We start from the raw sequence: 19,017 nt of genomic DNA on the forward strand, positions 1-19,017 counted from the left end.
TGTGATAAGCATGGCACTTTACCTCTTACGGTCTTTCTCCCAAAAACCTACAACTCCTGCCTATCCATGAGAAAAACATCAGACAAACCCCAATTGAAGGGCATTTTAAAAACACCTAATACCCCTCAAAGCTGTCAAGGTCGGCACAAACAAGGAGAATCTGAGGAAATATCACAGTCTAGGCGAGCGTAAGGAGACATAACGATTCAATCTAATGTGGTATCTCAAATGGAATTCTGGTACATGAAAAGGATATTAGGTCTGTGAAATAAAATAATAATAATAAAAAGGACGTTAGGTAAAACTAAAGAAAACTGAGTTATGGACTTTAGACTTTAGTTAATACTAACACATCAGTTTTGGTTTACTTGTTGTAATAAATGCACCATACTAATGTAAGATGTTAACAAAAGAGGAGAGCCCAGGAGTTCAAGACCAGCCTCAGCAACATGGCAAAACCCCGCCTCTGCAAAAAATACAAAATAATAATAATAGCCAGGCAACACATGCCTGTAGTCCCAGCTACTCGGGAGGCTAAAGTGGGAGGATCGCTTGAGCCCCAGAGGCAGAGGTTGCAGTGAGCCGAGATCATGCCACTGCACTCCAATCTGGGGTATAGAGTAAGACCCTGTCTGAAAAAATAGGGGAAACTGATTTTGTTTGGGGTATATGGGAACTCTCTATCCTATCTTCATAATTTTTCTGTAACTCTAAAACTATTGTAAAATAAAAAGTTCAGGTTTTAAAAAAGCAGTAGGAATAGAATGTTTGTTACAGTAATTGGGAACTACCTATTTTAAACTTACAGCAGTCTTGTCTTTGTTTATTAATTTGTTAAAATAATTGAAGACTCCATGATAGCCATGTGAGAATTCGGATCTAAATGGATGGTATGAACTAGTTTAGGTTTAAAAAACAAACAGAACATCCTCGGTTTAGTGGGACGCCTCTGCCCCCTAGTGGCTTAATATTCAATCTGCGTTTAGTGGCAAAAGACAGCCCGCAAGCTTCAGTCACTTGATGCTTCAAGGTCTAGACAAGAGTGGAGACATTCTCAGAGCCTCTGATCTACTAGGATTGTACTCTGGTTTGTTCGTATACCCAGAACCTTTGCACCGCTGAGTGGTCCCTGAAGACGCTGGTACATGCACGTGAGGGAACCAGCTGATAGGAAATGTAAAGGGCAGGAGAGCAGTTTGACATGTGAATAGGAAGCCTTACAAATGTGTATAGGCCAGGTGCAGTGTGGCTCACACCTGTAATTCTAGCACTTTGGGAGGCTGAACTGGGCAGATCGCTTGAGCTCAGGAGTTCGAGACCAGCCTGGGCAATATGGCGAAACACCTTTACAAAAAAAAAAAAAATTACAAAAATTAGCTGGGCATGGTGTGCACACCTGTGGTCCCAGTTACTCGGGGCGTGGGGCAGGGGTGGGGGGGTGGGGGTAAGTGCTGAAGTGGGAGGATGGTTTGAGTCTGGGAGGTGGAGCTTGCAGTGAGCCGAGATCACCGACATGGTTTAAATGTTCATGATATAATGTTTAGCAAAACTCTAAACAGTGTGGTCAAAACTTTAAGGAATACCACAGATTAATATATAAAACTTTAAGGAATACCACAGATGAACTTTAAGGAATATCACATATATATATATATATATATATATATATATATATGTGTATATATATATATCTGTATATGTATATGTATATGTGTGTGTGTGTGTATATATATATATATATATATATATATATATATAATTTGTATCTACTATGCTAGCAGCATGTGAGACATACATCTGTGGTCCCACCAGGACTTTTATCTCAGCCTTATCTCAGCCCTTCACCATCTGGTCGCAATATATATATATATATGGATACACACACACACATACACAGTGGTACATATTTCTAAGGTCACAGTGTGCAGAAAATGTAACTTTTTTTATATATCTCAATTTTTGTTTTAATCCCTCATTTTTCCCAATGACAGAAAATAAATCTAGTGAACTCAGCCATCTCAGGACACTCCCAGTCACTTTGTTTAAGTCATCAGTTAAGAGCTCCCGCGTTCCCTCTTCTTTCCCATTAGGGTGGCATCTATGTTTGGTGGGTGTCGGTGTCATCACTGCACAGAGTGAGGAGAAACTAGTCTTTTGCAATTCTCTGTCCTTCACTGGCCTATGTGGAGACATCACTTGTCTTTGCTTCTCTGGTCATTTGTATCTACTATGCTAGTAGCATCTGAGACATACATCTGTGGTCCCACCAGGACTTTTATCTCAGCCTTATCTCAGCCCTTCACCATCTGGTGACAAACGACTCTCTGTAGCACCTTCCCAAGTCTCCTGGGCCACAGGCAATTGGGAGTGTGGCCTTGTCCATTTCTTCTCACTGCTGTTGCAACAGGCTGGCATGAGGGGATCCTCTGTGAACCTCCTTCCCTGCCTTCTCAGGTTTCCCCAGGAATCACAGTATGGTTTTTCTCCACTCGAGGTTCCCATCCCCACCACTCTAGGACTTCTAGCATTCCACAAGGTGTGGGATCATCTCTGAGATTTACACCAGCACCCAAATCCAATCATACTTACCAAATCTCTCCTAGCTCAGCTGTGGAATTTTATCAAATCCCAGCTCTTATATCATTCATTCTTCCAAAATCAATCTTTATAAAATAAAATTTAGCCTTTGTACACAAAAGTCAGACTTTAAAATTCAAAATCCTTTTTCTCTGGGTAAGGTCTCTTCCAGGAACTTCAAAAATCTATTTAGAAAAGTTAAGTGCTAATAATTGTTTTATTTCTTTCTCTTTGCATTCCTGCTATAACCTTACCCTGAATGCACGTAGGCCTTGCAGGTGGTCAAATGATGAGGGGAGGGAGGAGAGTAAACAGAAACTAATCTGCATACACACACGTATATATGTGCATATATGCATACATGTTTATATAGAGAAATTCATTCTAAAAAAGTTTTAATGATTGTCTATGCATTATTTCTTCTTTTAAATAATTTTCCATATTTTCCAAATTTCAGAAACAAGTTTTATATAATGAGAAAAAGAAAATTATATATAAAAAAGAAACAGATAAGATGTCTGCCTCTGGCATCACCACCCATAGTGAAGGAAGGAAAGTAGGGAACACAAGCTTTCTGTTGGCCACATCTCAGGCTCTCCTCTTTGCAGTTCCTGGTACTTGATCTTTGACCCTATTGATCACTCTCTTCTTGAAACACTTTTTCCTTAAATTTTGGAACACAAAGCTGTCTTAAGCTCTTTTTGTAGATAGTTCTCTATCCATCAGAAACCTAGATCTCAGCCAGGCACAGTGGCTCACTCCTGTAATCCCAGCACTTTGGGAGGTCCAGGTGGACAGATCACTTGAGGTCAGGAGTTCAAGGCCAGCCTGGCCAACATGGTGAAACCCTGTCCATAATAAAAACACAAAAATCAGGTGGGTGTGGTGGCATGCACCTGTAATCCTAGCTACTTGGGAGGCTGTCAGGAGAATCACTTGAACCCGAGGCAGGGAGGTTGCAGTGAGCCAAGATTATGCCACTGCACTCCAGCCTGGGTGACAGAGTGAGACTCCATCAAAAAACAAACAAAACAAAAAACCTAGATCTCAAGCCTGAGTCTGATTCTGTAATGGGACAAAACGTGTGTGTGTTGAAGAGGGGTGTGTGTGGGGAGAGGGGTGGTTGGTGAGTATGAAGCAAGAGGGTAATTTTCATGTAGGAGTAATGTGATTAATTTGTAGCCAGTGGGCAGACTATGGTAAAATAAAGATGACCACACATCCCCTTGAATCTGGAAGCCTCTGTGACTACTTTGACCAGTAGAATATGGCACCAGTGACATTTAAGGCTCAGATCTTAAGAGACTGGCAGCTTCCACTTCCTGTCACTTGGAATACTTTCTCTAGGAGTCCACTTTGTCAAAAGTGAACTAGTCTGAGAATGCTCTGCTGTGAGGAAGCCCAAGCTAGCCATGTGGATATGCCATTTGAAGAGAGACATAGTAAAATGGTTGTTGTTCTAAGCCACTAGGTTTTGGGTTGTTAGTCATGCAGCAATAGATAATTGGAAGTTTCCTTCTTGTAAAAGGGGTTAATACTATCCTTGTGGCTATATAAGAGGAGCTATAGTGAGAACTGCAGCCATATTAAACTTTAACTATCATCATAGAAGTTTCTAGAATTACTATGGAGGAGGAGGCTTTTCTGTATAGGAAAATACTTTGAAAAGCCCTTTAGGAGTAGAAAGTGAGACCCTAGGGGGTGAGTTGACAAAGAGAAATAAAAGATATAATCAAACCACTTTGAATTTGAATTGCACAAGAATTTGGAGGTAGGAAAGAGCAGAGAATAGAGAAGCAAGTAAAAATAAGGGAAGAGAAATGGAGGAGAGGAGAGAAACATGGCCAGGGAACAGAGATCAAGTTTCAAAAATAACTGAAAGACTTTTTAAAAACACAGGCATCTAACAAATTTGATGCTGATTGTATATCCATGGGGAAAATCTCTATTAGATTAGCAGTCCCTGGTGCAGTTTTTCTAATTAATTACTAAAATACCTGAAAATCCCTATTTCTCCAAAATTTCCAGAAAATTTGATACCAGTATAGATAACTTTTGTGACATTTTTGTTTTGTTTTTAAATTTAGGTGGACATTTTTTTAAGTATCTGAGTTCCACTCATAGGTTGACTTGGTAGAGAAGAAGGATAACAGATGCCATTTCCTAAACTGAATTAATTTAGACATAGTGATCTTCAACCAGAAGTGATTTTGCCCCCCAAGGAATACCTGGTAATTTCCTAAGGCACTTTTGATTGTCTTGACTGGGACGGGGACTGGGATGGGGCAGGGAAGAAGGACAGCAACTGGCACCAAGTGGGCAGAAGCCAGGGATGCTGTCAAGAATCCTGCAGTGCACAGGCTAGCCATCCACCAGGAAGAATTTTCCAGCCTAAAATGTCAATAGTGCCAAGATTGAGGAATCCTGATTTAGAGGAAGCCAAAGATCTGAATCAAAGGTGTCCATGAGAGTCTAAGCCCCCTGCAGAATGTACAGGAATCTTGAAGAAGACATTAGACTTTCCACGATCCATGGAATGCGGCTTGAGTCAATCTTATGTAAATATTATTGGGAGGAGGGTGATTCTAATTAACCTCTGGGTTACGGCATCAAATAAGAAAAACTCATCAGTTAAAGTTCTTAATTGCAAGTAACAGAAACTAACTCTGGGGAAATTGAGCAGAAAAGGAATGTATTAAGTAATAGTGGGCAGCTCATAGAATCTCTGGAAGGGTTGAAGAACCCGACCTGGAGGCTAGGCAGAAAAAAACAACTCATAAAAGCATCCTACAGAATGGTCCATGAAGATATCGGTGCCTCCACCACTGGCACAGACACTGCTGGAATAAAGGAAGCCTGAATGTTCTAGCAATCAAGATAGAATGGATGATTCCAAATAAAGAAAGGAAAAAGAAGCAGGACCTCAAAGTTTCATTTTGAAAACATATAAATATCTTTCAGCCTTAACATGAGATAGTGAAAACTCAGCCACGTAAGCTGAAAACCTCAGGGTCATTGCTGACTCCATAATAGTAATCCAAGTCAAAATACACTTGGATAAATACATTGCCCTCCTAACAGGCCTCCTGGTTTTAGTCTTCCACCTATAACCAACACTACATCCACTGGTAGAGTAACTTCCTATTTGGATTATGGTGCTTCCCTGTAAAGAAATTATGCATACATTAGCTTTCAAAACAAATCCAAACATAATTTGACATCATTCTAAGCACTCTGTGATCTGTTCTGGACCTACATTCCAGTCTTCTCTCCCACTACTCATCTAGGCAAATGATTTGCTTATTGAGCCCTAAGTATACTTGGTAAATGGTTTTCTTTCTTCTGCACCTTTATTCTCACCATTCTGTTTTCTGAGATGCCTTTTCCCCTTTTCTTTATCGAAATCTCACATTCGTCCTTTAAAATCCAGCTCAAAACTCACAGAACACCTAACAATACCACCGACCTACTTTGTGATCTTGAGAAAATGAATACATTGCTCTAAACTTATAAAAGTACAAAATGGAACACTGTATTTTGTATTTGTATTACACAATGTATACAATTAACATTGCATTTGTACTACATTTTGCTGAAAACTTTTTATTAGGAATCCATATTGTCTACACTGTGCTCTAGTGGAACTGGAAGCTCTAAACCTGTAGTCCTGAGGCACCGGGATGGTGAGTGGAAGAGCACAGTCATTCTGGTGACTTCTTTGCTGATGAAGTAGGACTCATTTTCAAGTCCACCCTTTATCAAATGATCTCTATGTTGCAAACTAACATACAGAAGACTGTATCTCATAACCTTTTCTTCCAGTGCTTTCAAACAGTGAGGCTTTATTAACACTTCCATGAAACAGTTCTGAAAATTAAAAACACCTCAATATCTTTCATTCTCTCTGAATAGAGAATATGTTTTAATGGAGTAAATTCTCAACTTTCAGACTGCAAACTCAAGTGCACAATAAATATTGCATTTCTTGGGCTGGGTGTGGTGGCTCACTTCTGTAATCCCAGATCACTTGAGGTCAGGAGTTTGAGACCATCCTGGCCAACATAGTGAAACCCTGTCTCTACTAAAAATAGAAAAAGTAGCTGGGTGTGGTGGTGTGTGCCTATAATCCCAGCTGCTCGGGAGCCTGAGAGAGGAGCATCGCTTGAACCAATGAGGCAGAGGTTGCAGTGAGCCGAGATGGTGCCACTGCACTCTAGCCTGGGCAACAGAGCGAGACTCCATCTCAAAAATATCTATCTATCTATATAGCATTTCTTCAAATACACTTAATTTTAACTGTACCTTCATTTAGTTGGTTTCTGGAAAGCAATTGCTGCCATTTTGGTGGTTCTCTCAGTAGGAAAAATAAAATTAGGTTATTCTCCCATTATAGAGAGTGTGGTGGTTCATTTTATGTGTCAACTTGACTGGATTAAGAGATACCATGACAGCTGGTAAAGCATTACTTCTGGGTATATCCATGAGGATGTTTCTGAAAGAGACTGGTTTTTGAAGCAGTGACTGAGTAAGGGAGATCCGCCCTCACCCAATGTGGGCAGGCACCATCCAGTCACCGAGTTCCTGGATAGAACAAAAAGGCAAAGGAAAGGAAAATATCCTCTGTCTTTCTCTCTCTCGCTTCCCCTCCCTCTTTCTCCCCCTCTCTTCCCCTCCCTCTTTCTCCCCCCAGGAGTTGGGACACCCATCTTCTCCTATGCTTGGACATTGGAACTCCACATTCTCCCCATTCCAACCAGAAACTGACACAAATACTATTGTGGCTGGGTTGTAGCCAGTTTTCTTAATGTACATGCTGATTTCCTTAATTATTTCCTCCTATCTCTTCTGGCTGTAGGATGGCTCAGTGGAATCCACTTTGTTAACACCAACAATTAGTTTTTTCACACCCTGTGTGTAAGGCAGAAGGGCATGATCACGGGTCTGTCCGTTCTTGGAGATACCAGCTTCAAAGTTGCCAACACCAGCAGCAATAATCAGGACAACACAGCCAACCTGATATGTCCCTGTAATCATGTTTTTGATAAAGTCTCTGTGGCCTAAGGCATCAATGATAGTCACTTGCTGGTCTCAAATTTCCACAAGGAGGTATCAGTGGTGAGTAATATCACATTCACACTCAGCATTCAGTTTATCCAATACCCAGGAATAGTTGAAGACACTCTTTCCCATCTCAGCAGCCTCCTTCTCAAATTTTTCAGTGGTTCTTTTTTGATGCCGCCACATGTGTAGATCGGATGGCCAGTAGTGGTGGACCTGCTCGAATCTATGTGTCCAATGATGACAACATTGATTGAATCTTTTCCTTTCCCATTTTGGATTTTAGGGGTGGTTTTCATGACACTTGTGTTCTGGAAGCAAACCCGCTGCAATAGGAATATATATGTATTGTTTATATTCCTATTCTTACTATAGGTAGTGCTTTTGGTGGCAGAGTTAGGCAGTCTAAATATCACTCTGTGTTTTCCACTATTGTTCCCAGTTTTACTTATGGTTAAATTGGCCATATGACTAGGTTCTGGCCCACGGGATGTGGGGAGAAATGAAGTAAGTCATTTCTATGCCAGCCTTACAAATCGTGTCAGACAATCCTCTGTGCTCTCCAAAGTTATCTTGGAAGCCACATGTTTCAGATGGTGTAGCTGGGAACAACCTGGGTCTTGAGTCTCCTGCTCAAGCAGCATATCCCATTCTATCTCAACTGATACAATCATTGAACACACACTATGTGCCAAGCACTACTCTCAGTGCCCATACATTAACTAATTTTATAATGAGATACACATATTAGCAAATATCATAACATCATGGTAATAGAATGATACAGAAGGACATGCCTAAAATGGCATTGAACCTCAAATCTACCACACATATCCTTCCAGTATTTCTTCCCCATTCTTTCTGCTTGTCTAAACCTCACCCTAAATTTCATTTCAGTTAAGGAACAAAGTGGCAAACTGAATATGTTAAAGTAAAAAGGAAGAAGTTCTAGCGTATGTATTTTATATAAATATGTGAATCCAATATATTTATTAAGAGCTTCTTGAGAGCTGTGGATTCCTTCAACCTCTCCTGCTGATATGGCCTGGTAAATTGACTACTGAAAGTGGATTAATTTTGCCTTCTCTAAATGCAAGCACGACTGCTGTTTAGGTGGGCCTCCAAACTGGGAGATAGTAAGTCCCATTCTCCTGGTGGTGTTTGTGAGTTGGACCAGGATTATAGCAGTTGTAGCAGGATATAGCCTCAACTTGGTTTATCTTGGCCCTTCCTACCACCAAGGATTTTTAGGACCATACAAAGTATGAGAGAGAAAGGAGACTGTCAACAGCTTGTAACAATGATGTGGGAGCTGGTCCTTCTGCAAGGCACACAATTCAACTCACTCTTACAGAGGAGGATGCTAGCAAGCTAGAAACTAGTTTGGTACTGGTACTACTAAGAAGAATCACCATGCAGAATTACTCAAAGCCTAGCATATATATTTTTTTATTGTATAAGCCAAGTTACAGAATAGAATGAAGGTAGGGATTATGTTTTTAGTCTAAACAGAAGCAAAGAGGAAATGAACCACAGTGTGGAGCAAAAAATACCTGCAAGTAGGGGGAGAAAAACCTCAGAACTGGGGAGCGAGGAGGAAAGGGAAGGTATAATTTTGAACATGACATTGGCTTAAAAGATTATAAATTGTAAGAGGAATAGAAACTTCAAAACAGAAAGAAAAAAACTAAATTGCAAAAGCTTTTAATGATGGGAAGGTTGAAATAGAGTGATGAAAAGCAGTGGTGTGCTGCTCAAACAATGGTGTCTGGGTAATTGTTTAACAACTGGCTCTTCCAAAAATGGTGTGTTCATATGCATAAATTTCTTATAAATTTTACTATGAATAAATGCTTCATTACTATCAATCCTATCTATTTCAACAAAGAAGTTGCTCACATCGTTAACCTATGAGTTTAGCTCTGACATGAATATGGGTTGTATTTTCCTATACATTAGTGAGTAAGAGAAAAGTAAAACAATGAAGACGTACATTAGGAAAATTTAAATTAATGATGATGTGCAAGACTTCTTTACTGAATTAGATAATAGTTTTCAAATACTGAAAGAATATTTTCTCAATTCTCTATGTTATTCACAATGTAAAACCACAGACAGAACACACTTTAAAATTTAATCTGTAGTGTTATTTTTTTTCCATCACTTTCTTAAGATTAGACAATCAACAAAAAACAAATTAAGCCCTGATTTGTAATGCGTGCTGATTTCTATGGTGGAAATACTGCCACCATGACTAGTTTCAAGCTATACCAGCAACATGTTACTGAACGCAGAGAAAGAGAGGCACAATAGCACCTCATTATATGTATAGCGTTTCCACCATACAAATGCAATGGACATAATAACCACGTGCATAGAAAATAGTTCCTTATGCTTAGTAGTCACAGGTAATCTCTGAAGCCCCCCAAATTCCTAGCATTCCTAATCCCTTTGAATCTGATGAATCTGATTCTGTTTAGGTGGCAGGAATTATTTAGGAGCCTGAAACCTCTCAAGAGAGCGTTAGGAAGGGACACTTAAGGGGAAACACTTGCCTGATTCCTAGGAATGTCTCTCCTCCCATTTTTGCTTCTCCAAGGCCCTCTCTTCTACTCCAGGCCTCCCAGCAAAATCTGGTTTTCTTATAAAACCAGAAGAGCCTTGAATTGCCAACATTTCTCCTGCTAACATCCCCAAGGCAAGGTTACAAAAGCAGGCTGTCTTTTCAATGAGGACAGAAAAGAGAAGTCTGGAAAACAGAACATGAATCGAGAATGCATCTCACTGCAGCAGTTGGTACAGCTGAAGCAAGGCTTCAGTGTGAATGCTAACAATGGGGTCACATGTTCTCAGTCAATAACATGTTAATTAGCAGTCCCTGGTGCAGATTTTCTAATTAATTACTAAAATACCTGAAAAGACTTTCATATATATATATATATATAATATACACATATATACTTACATATGTATACTTTTTTTTTTTGAGGGAGTTTTCCTCTTGTGGCCCAGGCTGGAGTGCAATGGCATGATCTCAGCTCACTGCAACCTCCCCCTCCAGGGTTCAAATGATTCTCCTGCCTCAGCCTCCAGAGTAGCAGAGATTACAGGTGCACACCACTATGCCCAGCTAATTTTTATATTTTTAGTAGAGATGGGGTTTTTCCGTTTTGGCCAAGATGTTCTCCATCTCCTGATCTTGTGATCCGCCCGCCTCAGCCTCCCAAAGTGTTGGGATTACAGGCATGAACCACCGCACCCAGCCATATGTATACTTTTATATATGCATGTACATATAATATATACATGTATATACTTATAAGTATATATTAATAATATATACATATATATAATACATATATATTATGAATCATGCTTTTGGTGTCATGTCTAAGAACTTTTCGCCTAACTCTAGGCCATACAAATTTTCTTGTGTTTTTACCTAAGGGTTTGATAGCGTTACGTTCTCCATTTAGGCCTTTAATAAATGTTGAGTAACATTTTGTGTCAGCCTTGGCCATACCTTTCTCCATCTCTCACAGTATCGTGGGCATTTGCAGCTCCCAGTGCCCCGTGCTGTTCCCATCTTCTTGGTCCGCTCTTCCTGTGAGTTTCAGGGTATGTCTTAGTGCTGGTGCTGTCCCGGTCCATCAGGGGGTCCCATGAGCTTGTCCGTGTGGGAAGGTCAGGACTGTGATGTTGACGGGATGCCCTGTGAGTCAGGAGGAGGTGCTGACAGGGGTTTCCATGTAGGAGAGAGAGGTGTTTGGTTTTCCGGATGGGGCAGACTTGAGAGGGGACAAACTTGAGAAATGCCACCAATGAGAAGCCCAGGCAGAGCAGGTCTCAAGGCCGCCCAGCCGTGTGGGAGCCAAATGTGGATGTGTCAGTGGTCATGCCAGGAGGTAAACCCTCAACCAAGGGCCTCTGGGTGTCCAAGGCCAAGTCTTGTTCAAGAGGTGAATTCAGCTGAGCCAACCATGGCAGAAATGCATAAGGGAGATCCCATGGTTCCTCTGTTTAAATCCCCTGCTAATCCCACCCGACTCAGAGAAGGAGTCAAGTCCTCACAGCAGCCTGCAACCCCTGCCTGACTCGGCCTCCTCTTGGCTCTGATTCTCTGTACCCTTCTATCCCTCTCTGTCTCTTCTCCCATCGGAGAGGAGATCCGGCATGTTTATCCTGGTGGATTCAAACCCATCTTTGCCACACAGATAGTCACTGGAATGAATAGGTATAATCTAGAAAGAGTCCTTTTGAAAAAGAAAAAGGCAGGCCGCGCATCGTGGCTCATGCCTGTAATCCCAGCACTTTGGGAGGCTGAGGTGGGAGAATCACCTGAGGTCAGGAGTTTCAGACCAGCCTGGACAACATGGTGAAACCCCATCTCTAGTAAAAATATAAAAATTAGCTGGGCATGGTGGCATGTGCCTGTAATCCCAGCCACTTGGGAGGCTGAGGCAGGAGAATCATTTGAACCCAGAAGGTGGAGGTTGCAGTGAGCTGAGATCGCACCACTGCACTCCAGCCTGGGTGACAGAGACTCTGTCTCAAAAACATAATAATAGGAATAATAAAGGAAAAGTGCAAAAACTCAAACAACAGAAACTGGGCAAAAGAGCTGAACCGGCCCTCCACAGAAGAGGAAATGTGGAGGAATGGCTAATGAAAACATGAAGAGGGGCTCAGCCTAACAGGGGGAGATATCACGTGACACCCACCAGATGGGCAAAAATCCCACAACCCAATCCATGCCAGTGTTGGGGAGAATGGAGAGAAGCAGGAACACCAGGCACTGCTAAGAATGGTTGTGAAGTATATTTCTGTTATGTTTGTATATGAAAGAGTGTGTGTTGTGGGTTATGAGGAAAATTACATTTCTTACCTGGGATGAAATTTTAAAATTTGAAAGCTACTGACCAGAAGAAACTTGCACTTGTGTACAAAAGAAATGCTCAAGAATATTCCCAACAAAACACAGTCCTAAGGGCTCCAACCTGGTCAAACACTCATCCACAGCAAGATGAAGACATTTCCCATGTTCCCCTCAGACAGCGGGAGATCATGCAGCAATGAAAATGAACCACATCAGTGTGGGTGGGTCTCGGGGAGAGAATGGAGGACAAAAATAGATATAGAGCAGATGCTCAGTCATGCAGTGTAGGAGCAGCCACGCAGGAGAATTTCCTCACATCAAAGTTCAAAACTACGGCCGAGACAACAGAGCAAGACCCTGCCTCAAAAAGAAAACAGAAAGTTCAAAAACTAAATGGCATATTTTTTAGGGATGTACACACACGGTGAAAGAAACATACTATGAAGGAAAGTGTGGGAATAATAAAGAGTAAAGCAGGAAGTGATTCCCTCCGTAGGAGAAGGGAAGGGACTGGGACTCGGGCAGGGCCTCCAGGGAGCATCCAAAGTTATGTCTCTTCAGATTCTACTCCCTAAACTTGGTAGAGTTCCTCTGTGTCCAATGTGTCAATATTCTTTATACCTTACCCATACTGTACAAATGGTTTATTTCTATTCAATATTTAGAAGATAGTTATAAACAAGATGCATTAAATAGCAAGGCAGCAGATGACCATCAGGAAGGAACATCCATGAGGTTCCATCCATGGAACCTCACCATGGATACGCTTGTGATCAAGGGCCTGGTCTCCCCTCAAGACACGGTCACAGATCAGAGGCCACACCATCATAGCAGTGGAGGAGGACCAGCTGAGACAGGGTCCTTCTGTGACACCTGCTGCATCACCAGGCTGTGTGAACGGACTCAATTGCCAGAACTCACAGAATAGCAGTATCAGCACCAAAACCTCACAGGAAAAATGGTAAGTTCTAAGTTTCTCCATTAATAGTAACTCTCAGATTAATCTCTGTCATCCATCGCTTCTCCAAGAAATAACTTTTTAGGTTGACGTGCCAGGCGCCATGTTGGAGGGTTAGTGGTAGCGGCTTGGGGAGGTGCTCGCTCTGTCGGTCTCACTCTCTCACACGCTTCCCCTGGCTCCCTTCGTTCCCCCCCACCCCACTTGGCCTGCATGCTGGAGTGTGTGCAAGGGAGTGGGAGGACATCGGGGGTGGGGGGAGGCGTTCCGGTCCCCAAGAGACCCTCAGAGGGAGGTGGAGGCTGTGAGGGAGTCCAGGAAGCCATGGATTTTGAGAGGCTCCAGAAGGCGCTGGAAGATTTTGAGAAGAGGGGGAAAAGGAAAGTTTGTCCTGTCCTGGATCAGTTTCTTTGTCATGTAGCCAAGACTGGAGAAACATTCAGTGGTCCCAATTTAAAGACTATTTTATTTTCAAACCAGAGAAAGTGATGGATGATTTCAGAACTTCAGCTTCTGAGCCAAGAGGACCTCCCAACCCTAATGTTGAATATATTCCCTTTGATGAAATAAAGGAAAGAATACAGAAAATTGTCACTGGATTTAATGGTATCCCTTTTACTATTCAGCAACTATGTGAATTGTTAACAGATCCAAGGAGAAACTATACAGGAACAGACAAATTTCTCAGAGGAGTAGAAAAGAATGTGATGGTTGTTAGCTGTGTTTATCCTTCTTCAGAGAAAAACAATTCCAACAGTTTAAATCAAATGAATGGTGTTATGTTTCCTGGAAATGCACCAAGCTATACTGAGAGGTCTACTATAAATGGGCCTGGGACATCCAGGCCACTTAATCGACCAAAGGTTTCTTTGTCAGCCCCCATGACAACAAATGGGTCGCCTGAGAGCACAGACAACAAAGAGGCAAATTTGCAGCAAAATGAAGAGAAAAATCACAGAGACTCTTCGACATCTGAAACAGAAGTTTCCTCAGTGAGCCCTTTGAAAAATAAACATCCAGATGAAGATGCTGTGGAAGCTGAGGGGCATGAGGTAAAAAGACTCAGGTTTGACAAAAAAGGCGAAGTCAGAGAAACAGCCAGTGAAACGACTTGCAGCGAAATTTCTTCAGTTATGGTAGAAGAAACAGAAGCATCATCTTCATCTCAGGATAAAGACAAAGCCGTTGTACCCAGCAGCGCGTACAGAAGAGGATGAAGAAGAGGATGAAGAGGAAGAAGAAGGTATTGAGAGACCATCCGTAAAAGGGAGGAGTAAGGAGATCCTCAAATTCTTGCATTGATTGTTTTCGTGAAAGAATTTTACATCATGGAACTGCTTGTAATGCCAACGTTGGGCTTTTCTCCCACCTGTATGTAGTTGCTGCTGAATTTCAGGGGATGCGATTTGAACTATAGAACATCAGAATTCATGAAGCTTAACTGTGGAGGTATTCTGAAAATAAAATTTAAGTACAACAACATTTGCTTATTTTTAGAGTCTTTTATGATATCAAGAGAAATGATCCCAGAAAGAAAAAATCAGGAAAAAGAATCTGATGATGCCTTAAGTGTGAATGAAGAGACTTCTGAGGAAAATAATCAAATGGAGGAATCTGATGTGTCTCAAGCTGAGACAGATTTACTACATTCTGAAGGTAATGAAAACGAAGGCCCTGTAAGTAGTGGTTGACTACCATGAAACAGAAGAATTAGTAGGATCCAATTCCAGTAAAACTGGAGAGATTCTTTCAGAATCATCCATGGAAAATGATGACGAAGCCACAGAAGTCACCGATGAACCAATGGAACAAGACTATTTAGAAACATTTAGATGCAGTATTTCACATACAGTTCCGATTTTAACACCGTATAAAACTTTTATGTAAAAAAGTGGACCTTTAGTTTTACAAGAAAAGCAGGTTGTAAAATAAAGTACTTTATGGACAATTCCTGAAAGAGTTGTACATGTAAGAACTGTGAATATCAGCTCCTCTGGGTCCTGCTTACCTTACCGCTGATTTTTTTCTTTCTTTCTTTCTTTTTTTTGGTCTGGGCAAATCAGTGGTTTGTGTATAGTTTTTTTTTTAATTTAGGATTGAAGCTTCTAAACTGGAAGGTAATTATAATTTTGAAAAGATTTTTGAGATTATCACATTTAGTTTATACATGTGCAAGAAGCTTTTTCTCTTGTCTCTTTCTGATAGCTCTAGCAGTTTTCATATTTTGGTCATAGTTTCAACATTTTAACATGTGACTAATAGGGTTTCATGCTGGTTTACAGATTTTATTGTTCGGCTACATACAATGGAACTTTAAGTTTTATATATATATATTATTCTAAGGGGGGAAATGTTATATTTTTCTGTTTCTATAAGAGATGAATACAGTGGATACTTTTTCTATTGGTAATGATTCAGTTCACCTCTTTCAGAAGACATTTTCTTTCTCTTCTGAGTAACTGAAATAAAATCTGGCCTTTGTGAAACCCTGGAAATCTTAAGTCTGTTGAAATACCAGGTTAAACACATTCCAAGAGATCTGTTCAAACTCAAATTCTTTTGTATACTTCTGAGGTGCCTGAGAAAAAGACTTCATTATTTATGAGAAAATATTCTTCATTTTTGGAAATTGTGTTCAAATGTTAGCTTACTATTTTGTAGAATGAATGTTTATGAAGCTGATATGAGGCCATCTCAGAAGAACCAAGCAGGTTCCTTGACCTTTTGCTTGCTTTTCTGAACACTGTGAATAATACACGTCTTTCTAAATTATTCTAGAGTATGCAAATGTCAACGGTATGAAACACGACTGTACTGGAAAAGTTAATATATTACTTTAGTATGTACCTGAGCTAAATGACTGAAACTTTAGGGGTGCATAGAAACCACCATAATTTGTATGACATTTTGAAGTGAATTAAATATTTTTGAACATGAAAAAAAGAAATAACTTTTTATAGCTCTGCACGGGTCTATTTTTCAATTTATATTTTATTTTACTAACTGACTGAAAAGACATATATTGTGTGTGGTGTGTGATTTTGTCTGTCAGGATAATCATAGCTTAATTTCTATTATTATTATACCAATATCATTTAGTTTTTTTAAGCTTTTCAATTCCTGAGGGTATTAATCAGGGTCTTTCTCTCTCCTGAGACAGAAAACAAATCCAAACTGTGTAAGAGAAAAAGGAATGCATTGATCCCAAGGACTGAGAAGCTCCCAGACTTAACTTGCTTGGGATTCAGCTACATGTACAGTTTCAAGTGGTGTCCTGAAACTCTCTCTACTTCCCCAACATCGGCTCCGTGTTTGGCTCCACGAACTTCAGACTTAAAAAGCATCACTGGCTCCTGACCAGGATTCCAGCTCCACGAACCTCAAACTAGAACACCAGCCCGGCTTGTCCACAGGTCTCCAGCTCCAAAACCTAAGACATCAGTGGCAGTACCTACTCCTCCTGGGGGCTCCAACTCTGAGACCCTCAGACTTGAACTGCAGCACCAGCTCTTCCCCAGATCTCCAGCTCCACGACCCTCAACTAGAACACACCAGCTCCTCCCTGGGTCTCCAGCTCCACGACCCTCAACTAGAAACACACCACCTCCTCCCTGGGTCTCCAGCTCCACGACCCACAAACTAGAACCACACTGCTCCCCACTGTATCTCCAGATCCACGACCCTCAACTAAAAACACCAATACCAGCTCCTCCGCGAGTTTCCAGCTCCACAACCTAAGACGTCAGAGGCAGCATTGGCCCCTCACGTAGATTCCAGCTCCGGGACCCTCACATTTGAACCGCAGGACCATCTCATCCCTGCATCTCCAGCTGCACAACACTCAAATTAGAATAACATCAGCTCCTCCCCAGGTCTCCACCTGCACAGCCCTCGAATGGGAACGTCAGCTCCTCCCTGGGCCTCCAGCTGCACAGCCCTAAAACTAGAACATCAGCTCCCGCCCGGGTCGCCAGCTGCACCACCCTCAAACTGGAACATCAGATCCCCACGGGTCTCCAGCTGCAGGGCCTTCAAACTGGAACATCAGCTCCCCACCGGGTCTCCAGCTGCCTGGCCCTCAAACTGGAACATCAGCACCCCGCCGGGTCTCCAGCTGCATGGCCCTCAAACTGGAACATAAGCTTCCCACCAGATCTCCAGCTGCATGGCCCTCAAACTGGAACATCAGCTCCCCACCAGATCTCCAGCTGCACGGCTCTCAAACAGGAACGTCAGCTCCCCACAGGGTCTCCAGCTGCACGGCCCTCAAATTGCAACATCAGTTCCCCACTGGGTCTCCAGGTGCACCGCCTCAAACTGCAACATCAGCTCCCCACTGGGTCTCCAGCAGCACGGCCCTCAACCTGGAACATCAGCTCCCCCTGGTGTCTCCAACTCCACGGCCCTCAACCTGCAACACTGGCTCCCCACCGGGTCTCCAGATGCACAGCACTCAAACTGGAACATCAGCTCCCCACCGGGCATCCAGCTGCATGGCCCACAAACTGGAACATCAGCTCCTCGCCGGGTCTCCAGCTGCACAGTCCTCAAACTGGAATATCAGCTCAACACCAGGTCTCCATCTGCACAGCCCTCAAATTGGAACATCAGCTCCCTGCCGGGTCTCCAGCTGCACGGCCCTCAAACTGCAACATCAGCTCCCCTGCGGGACTCCAGCTGCACAGACCTCAAACTTGAACATCAGCTCCCCCCGGGTCACCAGCTGCACGGACCTCAAACTTGAACATCAGCTCCCCGCCAGGTCATCAACTGCATGGCCCTCAAACTGGAACATCAGCTCCACCCCTAGGTCTCCAGCAGCACGGCCCTACAACTGCAACATCAGCTTCCCCCCGGGTCTCCAGCTGCACAGCCCTACAACTGGAACACCAGCTCCCCACCGGGTTCAAAATGTTCCAGTTTGAGGGCTGTGCAGCTGGAGATCTGGCGGGGAGCTGATGTTCCAGTTTGAGGGCCATGCAGCTGGATACCCGGTGGGAAGCTGAAGTTCCAGTTTGAGGGCCGTGAAGCTGGAGACCCGGTGGGGAGCTGATGCTCCAGTTTGAGGACCATGCAGCTGGAGATCCGGCAGGGAGATGATGTTCCAGTTTGAGGGCCGTGCAGCTGGATACCCGGTGGGAAGCTGAAGTTCCAGTTTGAGGGCTGTGCAGCTGGAGACCCGGCAGGGAGCTGATGTTCCAGTTTGAGGGCCGTGAAGCTGGAGACCCGGTGGGGAGCTGATGTTCAATTCTGAGGGCCTTGCAGCTGGAGACTCGGGGGTAACCGATGCTGCAGTTCGAGGGCCATGCAACTGGAGACCCAGGTGGGAACAGATGTTCCAGTTTGGGAGCGATGCAGCCGGAGGCACTGCAGGGAGCAGATGTTCCAGTTACATGTTCCTCCCTGGGTCTCCAGGTGCACGGCCATAAAACTGGAACATCAGCTCCCTGGCCCTCAAACTGCAACTGGAATATCAGCTCAACATCAGCTCCTCTCCAGGTCTGCAGGTGCAAGACCGTCAAACCAGAACATCAGCTCCTCTCCGGGT

General features: G+C 42.7%; 3 pseudogenes across 1 annotated transcript; 2 read left to right on the forward strand and 1 right to left on the reverse strand.

Annotated features, from left to right (window-relative positions):
• Window positions 1-1,054: 1,054 nt before the first annotated feature.
• Window positions 1,055-7,952, reverse strand: LOC105739176 (annotated as a pseudogene).
• Window positions 7,953-13,689: 5,737 nt separating this feature from the next.
• LOC100598227 lies at window positions 13,690-17,559 on the forward strand (annotated as a pseudogene). Its single transcript, XR_001115071.2, has 2 exons — window positions 13,690-14,712; window positions 14,967-17,559. The product of XR_001115071.2 is annotated as a serine/threonine-protein phosphatase 4 regulatory subunit 2-like (transcript).
• Window positions 17,365-18,369, forward strand: LOC115834807 (annotated as a pseudogene).
• The last annotated feature ends 648 nt before the right edge of the window (window positions 18,370-19,017 follow it).

Source organism: Nomascus leucogenys, chromosome 4, assembly GCF_006542625.1.
Source record: "Nomascus leucogenys isolate Asia chromosome 4, Asia_NLE_v1, whole genome shotgun sequence".
Taxonomy (NCBI): domain Eukaryota; kingdom Metazoa; phylum Chordata; class Mammalia; order Primates; family Hylobatidae; genus Nomascus; species Nomascus leucogenys.